General features: G+C 42.0%; 1 pseudogene; it reads right to left on the bottom strand.

Moving 5' to 3' along the window:
• Positions 1–3452: 3452 nt before the first annotated feature.
• Positions 3453–6994, bottom strand: LOC138911806 (sodium/potassium-transporting ATPase subunit alpha-like; annotated as a pseudogene).
• Positions 6995–8331: the final 1337 nt, after the last annotated feature.

Below are 8331 nucleotides of genomic sequence, written 5' to 3'. Positions count from 1 at the left end.
CGCAGCCGCGGCAGAAATAAGAAAAAGGAGTGTAGCACAAACAAAAAGACCAAAAATACGGTGGCAGGATGGGCGAGGACGACAAGGAAACGATAAAGGACCAACGACAAGCGACAACAAAAACGAGAACGACGACGACGACGACAAAGTGCGGGAAGTTTGCACAAGGACATTGCATGCACACCACATGCATGCACACAAGGATATGAAGGTCCTCACACACAGACAACAGGCACACACATACACACACGCAGTCACACCGATACGAAAGCACTCGTTCAACCGCATGGCAGGCAAATGACACAAACAACAACCCAGCGAAACGAAGTGTAACCAGTGAAAAAAATCAACATGGCTTCAGTGGAAAAGCAGTTAAACGGCCATGGCTTTTTGCCTCTATATGTGTGGCGAGTATGTGGATGTAAGCGGGTGTGTGTGTGTGTGTGCTCCTGGCAGGACAACCAATTGAGGCTCCACTTGTCATGCACGTACAGACATGAAAAGAAACACCCACACTCGTGTGCGTCCCATGTCAATATGGCTGGTTACATTTCGGCGTTACAGTAGCCCAGGATTCAGGACTCTGGCTCCAGGACTCGGGATTCAGGGAGTCACTCCTCCTTTTTCTCCCCATCCCGATTCACCCCACTTTTACCAACTCCTCCCAGTGACCACTCGGTGAACGCTTCACTGCGTCCAATGACAAACCAAATATGTTTCGTGGTTTTTACGCAAGACTCGTCGCCGGCCATCAGAATGGTTATATGTACAATCCATCTACACAGGGAATAAAATGTATTATAATTTGCTTATCCTTAATAGGTGGAATACCAATAAGCCTGTATTATAACTTGACATCGGATTGTCCATAAAATTATTACGTAAATAATTTTGTTTAAATACTACATTTTAAAAAATTTGCATTTTTATAATTCTAATAACATAATTACAGATTGACAATAAAAAATTTATGAAATCCGAAATCGTATAAGTTTAAATTTATAAACTTAATAAAAAAATATATTTTTTAAAACATTTTTATGAAATTTGATTAAGTAGTCAGGCTTCCAGGTAATTGATTAATGTTAAAGAAGGACTAAATAAGAAAGTACGAAATAGATAACATTTGCTTTAATAATAATACAAAATTTCTTCAATCTACGGTGGCTTAAAACTTAGCCAAATATAAGTTGTACGTTCATTATAAAATTCCTATGTTGGTAAAATTTTCAAACTGACTCATAAGATGAAAATTTTATTTGATATTCTTTTTTCACCGTGTCCGCACACGCACTCGAAATCAATCAGTCGCTGGGAGCAGGACATGTTCCATGAACGCCCGGGCCATCGGCATCATTCAGTCAATGTAAATGTAAATTTGCGCCTTTTTGTGACTCGCACTGCGACTGTGGTGGACTCTGGACTCTGGACTTTGGACTCGTGACTCCGTTCGTGATGAAGTGCTGGCATGACGTCGGCGGTAGCAAAGGAGTTCGAACCGTTGGCCATTGTTGACATTTCATCGTTTGACCACCGGCCGGCTGACGAGGACACACATATTTGCTCCTGCCACGGCCACCGCAAAAAGCTCCGTGCAACGTGCTGCGTGTGGGCCAGGTTCCCATTCAGGGCCAATGCCACTGTTACGGCCACTGCAAGTGTTGCAAAGTTAATTACCAGCCCGACTCCAGATTCGGTTAGTGGATACAGTGGCAGTGGCAGTCGCTGGTTGTCAAAGGACTCGCAAATTGCTGGCCATTCGTCAGGCCGGCAGGATATTGAAACGGTTTGCCTTCTGGTAGTCAATCGTTTATGGGCCCAATTGTTTTCTGGATTGAGTGTAAAAAGCTAGAAATCAAATCTTAAAAGGGGTTACTTTAAATCAGTCTATTAAAAGAATATTTGCACTTCATCAAATTTATTCTTTTATTTTGAAGCCAGAACTAAAATGTTTATATATACATTTGATCAATTACCTACTATTCAACTATAGCGTAACCTTTGTCTTAATGAAAAACCGCATCATCATTGTCAGTTCAAGTTGATGTTAAAGCAAGTTAAACTTTACAAGCGACTTCTACAAAGTCAGAGAAAGACAACCCGGCGAACACCACACGTTTCCAGATCCAAGACTTATTAAAATTCATAGGAGAACCGGAACGCCTCGGCGGGAATATCCCCCTTATAGGGACCAGGGACCCCGAACCCGAAAGCCTCCTCGAAAGGAAGCCAACATAAACAAAGTAAGTAGTTGCCTTGGCTCGACGCAAAGTAAACATAAATAAGAGCAAACGGAAACGGGGAAAGGCAAAGCTGGAGCTCCGATTAAGTAAATACGAGGTGAGCAAAGGAGGCGCTTCAAAGGATTCGGCATGCCACGACATCTTAATGATGATGTCATGAATAAATTAGTTGGCATGTGACTGCCTGGAAAACTACAATCTTGACTGGAGTTAAATCATCTCCACGTGCCGGGGCGTTACAATCGAAGGAGGGAGGAGTAGAATTTCTGTTGCCGCAAGTTAATGACAAAAACGAAGTGAACCGCAAAAGGTGGCATTGCGGTTGGCTAGGGGGCGTGGCAGGCCCAAAGCTCAAAAAATGTGGCACACGTGTGAAAATCCCCAGAATACTATTCTCTAGACATGTATATTGTATAACCCGATGAAGTCGTTTAAATTAAGTTGCAAATTATGCAAATGACAAACTTCCTTTTGCACCCTGGGCTGACAAAAAACAGAGGGATCGTCCTGTTTGCAGGTGGCCACCGGTTTGACATCATCGATGCAGCCACGCCCCCTTCAACACCCCCGAAACTGCGAGGGTCGAAAATTAATTAGTTGCGCCTATTTTCGGCGATCAATCATTCAATTTTCTGCGCCATAAAATCTGGCCGGCAAAAAAAAAGTGAAACAACACTTTCCGCAAAAACAAGGGCGCCACTTGTCCAACAAGCTGCCTCATCGCCCCCGTCCTTACAACTCCGTTCCGCACTGTCCCGTTGGAAACAGCCTCGTCATTTATGCGCTACGCTTTTTACGATGCGGATTGCAACCACCCGAGGTTGAATTTTGGGGTGGGGTTGCGCTCAATTTCACTCTGTATTTCCCGGGTGGCTGAGGATGACGCCGAAACTCAGGCCAAAATCGGGCTTGTCAGGCGACGCAATCTGTCACCAGCGGAATAGTAATGAGCAAAACAAGGATCATGACTGATATTGCAATTTAACAAAAAATAATATGGGTGTGTATGTCCTCTAATGAAAGTATATCGACATTGATATGCCAACACTATTTAAACGAACGAGTCAAACAAATTTTAAATAATATAAATAACATATATTATATTATAAATTATAATTAATTATTATTAATTATAAACCGTTCTGTCGAAAGGTTTTTCTGTTCAAATTATTATACTTTTTATATTTTTTATCCATTTTATTCCAGTGGTTGAAAAGGAATTAGTAAAATTTATTAAGTAGTACGTACAGCGACACAGCGTCAGATTTTTGTTGGTATATATTTAGAGTGTTAAAACACCGGCATTAATAATATGTTTCTTGCTCCACCCAACCACCAGGATTCCTTCTGATGAGGAATTTACGACCCTCATCAAAGAAAAAGATTAGTAAGCCAAAAGGGAATGCGTATATCCACCAGATAAATCTGAAAAACTAACTTGATTATCACTGACTTAAAGTTTAGTATTATTACCTACTTTATGGAATACATCCTTAAAGTTTTCTCAAACACCGGCACATAGCAGAGCACGCAAGTAATGATGATTTCCAAAATCAACGCGAAGTTCAGTACATGATTGCCCATACCCTGCTGCAAATTGAGTTTCGACGCGTTTTACATATTAAAAGATCGAAGACTTGTGTTACTACAATGGACACAAAGAAGCCGGTGCCAGCCGTATACTCAAGAACCTTACGTTCTCTGTAGGTCTACAAATAATACCAAGATATTAAGAAATATATTATAGTAATAGGTAAACGACAATCTTACCCACTCTTGTCCGTAACCATCTTCCAGATCTTCAACCTCTTTCGCGTCCCATGCTCCTCGAATTCCAATAAGTCTGGATGGGGGGAAGCCATGTTCAGCCATTATAGCAAAAAATGTAAAATACGCAGCCACGGTTTGTATTACTCCAATTTGCAAGTAAGCCATCAGAATTAGCCTATGAATTAATGTTAGTTATTCAAACCATATATTCTATATTATTTCCAAACAACCCGTACTTTTTATTTACCAGACGGTCTTCAAAGGGATCCCTCGGCATGCGAGACATTATATCCGATTCCGCTTTTTCATAGGCCAGTGATATGGCGGGCAGCATATCGGTGCCGATATCGATGCACAGAATAGCGATTGTGCCCAGAGCTAATGGTATATCGAACATAACAAAGCACAGGAACGGCATTATTTCCGGAAGATTCGAAGTCAAGGTATAGGCGATGGATTTTTTAAGATTATCAAAGATAATCCTTCCCTCCTCGATGCCCACAACTATGGAGGCGAAGTTATCATCCAGCAAAATCATGTCCGCAGCCTGCTTAGAAACATCGGATCCGGAAATACCCATTGCCACGCCAATATCAGCTCGTTTCAAGGCCGGTGAGTCATTCACTCCGTCACCAGTGACGGCAACGATTTCCCCACGTCTCTGACAGGCCTCTACTATTATGAGTTTTTGCTGCGGTGAAGTTCTTGCAAAGACAATCTCGTTGTGATAGTAAATAACACCGTCCAATTGCTCGCCTTTCATCTCGCGCAGCTCTCCACCGTGCACCACAATGGCTGTGGCCTGTCGAGGATCGATATCCTCCACTCGAACGCCGCGCTGCTTGGCCAGATCCTCGGCAGTGGGCTTCGTAATAATGCCCACACTGCGGGCTATAGCTTTGGCCGTAATCGGATGATCACCGGTTACCATAATTACTCGAACACCTGCAGAACGGCATTTGGCCACCGCATCAGGAACTGCTGCACGAGGTGGATCTATAAGGGATATCAATCCCAGAAAGCGAAGACCATAGAGAGGGAAATTCGGAGGCTCTGTGCTAAACTCATATGAGCGTGGATATTGATCCGCAGAAAGTTGAAGGTCTGCAAAGCCCAAAACCCTCTCACCCATGCCGCCCATTTCCAAATAGGCCTCTTCGAATTCCATTTTCAGTGCAGCCGTAAGATCCACGGTCTGACCTCGAATTATTATCGTATCGCAACGATCCAAAATCCTTTCCGGGGCTCCTTTCATTTCGACAACAAAAAATCCATCGATCCAGTTATATTCATGAACGGAAACTTGATACTTTTCCGTGGAGTTAAAGGGTATTTCGGTTAGTTTTGGATGCTTTTGGCGAACTGCTGAAACACCTCCGAAAACCGTCTCGGCGAATTTTAGAAGTGCCGCCTCTGAAGCATTTCCATTGACATCTTTCTTGAAAACTGGTATATCCTCTTGGCCGCCCTTGAATTCCGCCGAGTTGCAAAGGGCAGCGCACAGGAGAAGAGCACTGAACGATTTATCTTCCATTTTAAAAAGTGATCCTCGAAAAGTCTCCGTCGTATCAGATTCGACTATCGTCTGATCATACCACAAATGGGCAACTGTCATTCGATTTTGCGTCAAGGTTCCCGTTTTATCAGAACAGATCGTTGATGTCGACCCCAAGGTCTCAACGGCCTCCAAGTTCTTGACCAAACAGTTTTTCGAGGCCATTCGCTTGGCCGTAAGGGTTAAGCAAACAGTTACCGTCACAAGTAGACCTTCGGGCACGTTTGCAACTATAATGCCGATGAGGAACACTACTGCGTCAATGAAACCATATCCCAGCATCAGGGCGATTCCAAAGAACGATAGTCCTAAAATTACTGCAAAAATTGTAATAAATCGAATGAAAAGCTCTATTTCTCGGGAAATAGGCGACTGCCCTTCGTCAAGACCGGCTGCCAAATTAGCTATTCTTCCCATCACCGTATTATCCCCAGTGGCAATTACAACGCCTTTGCAAGTGCCTTCGAGTACGTTTGTGGAAAAGAAGGCCAGATTTCTTGTTTCCAGTGGGTTTTCATGTGTGAATTCTGACGATCTTACTTGCGGTTCTGATTCTCCAGTCAAAGAAGAATTATCCACCTTCAAGCCGTGGGCTTCTAATATTCGAATGTCAGCTGGAACTCGATCGCCAAATTTTACTTCCACAATATCTCCCTTCACTATTTCACTCGAGTTAACAGTGGTTATTTCCCCTTCTCGTATCACTGTAGCGTGTTGAGGAACCAGGTTCTTAAATGAATCCATTATAGATGAGGACTTATGGACCTAGGGAGTGAAATAAAATGTATTAAACTATAAATCTGATTTGAGATAGGAAAATCATATAATAATTTTATATAAGCAGAGAAGTTTTTAATAAACGATAGGTATCCTAATTACCTGAAAATATGTAAATAAACCAGTGACTATCACCAAAACGGCCAATGCGATGCCCAGGTAGAGATTGTCATCTGGTGGCTCATGCTGCGTCTGCAATTGTATAAGATATCCAGCAAAGCAGAGAAAAGCTCCTGTCCAGAGTAGTATTGCGAATCCACCAAACATTATCTTAAGAAAAACTACCCATTTCGGAGTTGGCGGTGTTGGCGTTAGAGTATTGGGACCATATATCTCCAATCTTGATTTTGCCTCCGCATAAGTTAGGCCCTATTAGAAAAATCTTACCAGAAATAACTCATATTAATCTTTCTCAGTTCGCCCTACCATATTGCGATCAGTTTTTAAACGATCTAATAGTTCCTCCACAGATATTTTATGGTTATCCGTTTCTACATCTTTCTTAAAAGCCTGTATATCCTTCTTGTTTTTCTTCCCAGCGCCTTTATTGGCTACTCCTTTGTTTTTCTTTTTAAACGGCATTTTCTTAACGCAATTTTTAAGTACTAGCTTACTTTTGATTTGGATCGGAATTAAAAAGCAATGTTTTATTGATTTCTGATAGAATATTCGGTGCAAAAACGACGAAATTGAAAATTAAAAGAAAAATAAATCTCTAGTTGTAATTTTTTAAGATTTGAATTCAATTTTTAAAGTGAAACCTTTTCCATCTATTAATAAATCGTGCATTTTATTTATTCACAATACTCTCCCCAGTCAAGACCTCAGTAAATCGTGGTATTCTTACCGAAAATGTAGCCCTTCGGAAGCAAATTGTTTTATATATAAAATAATTCGAAATATTCGAGCCCGCAGTGAAATTAGCCAAATTAACACCTTGCTAAGTCTGGCCCGGCTTAACCCAGCAAATAATTGAAATATTTTTTGCTCTAATAAAAGCGACCCAAGGCCGAAAAAGTTGAATGGGAGCGAGATAAGCCAGAGTTGTGTGGCACATTTAAATGAATTCGCAGGCGGGTTGAAGGGGAGAATTTGGGTGCATGTAAAAAAGTTGACCTTTTGTACCTCCTTTTGTTCCCTCACTCAATTACGGCGGGCACGCCGCGGGATTCAGAAATCCCTGGACCCGACCGACGACCAACGACCAACTTGGCAACAGCAGCAGTCTATTTGGGCAAATACTTCGAGCCATTTAAACAATTTCCATTAACAAATATGCGCAAATTGCCCATCGGCGGTTTTACAAATAAATTGCAAAGAAAAATATTTGTCAAAAATGGGCAGCAAAAACCGAAATACATGTTTAATCTTTTTCAACCGAAATGCATGAAATATTTGTACAAATTATTTTTATGCACTTCATTAAATATTTCAGCAATTTTGGAAGCCTAGGAAGCATAGGGAACTACGGAGCAGCCTGGCGCACTTTAATCAACCGTAAAATGTTGACCTTTTTTGCCCGGCCCGCAACATGTTGTCGAAATTTCTGGAGCACCGAGTGGAGGAGGAGGTCTTTCGGGTGGCGGTGTAATGTGGTGGGGTTGAGGGATTTTTTGGGCTGAGCCTGAGCGTGTGGTGAGCCTAATGGACCGACGACCTCTAGCGACCGACGTGCACTAATAGTACGGGATCCCCGGATTGAGACAGCTTTCCCAGCCTGCATTTACATAATTTATGCCCGGTCCCGGGGAAAGAAAAGGAGTTGCGACTGGAGATGGATGTAAGGCGAAAGCCATATCTCACTTTATGACATCCTCGAACGGCTACGCCTTCTCATAATTTCCACGTGGCGATGGCGAGTGACTTTGAGATTTTATGGCCAGGGCCTTTTAAATGAAAAACATTACAATATGAAACGCAGGTCCGTCAGTGGGATTTTGTCATCTCTGAATAGAATATTTAACATTTATTTATGCGCATATAAAT

This window comes from Drosophila takahashii, chromosome 3L, assembly GCF_030179915.1.
Source record: "Drosophila takahashii strain IR98-3 E-12201 chromosome 3L, DtakHiC1v2, whole genome shotgun sequence".
Taxonomy (NCBI): domain Eukaryota; kingdom Metazoa; phylum Arthropoda; class Insecta; order Diptera; family Drosophilidae; genus Drosophila; species Drosophila takahashii.
The sequence above is the reverse complement of the archived record's forward strand: the minus strand, read 5'-3'. Positions and strand labels throughout refer to the sequence as shown.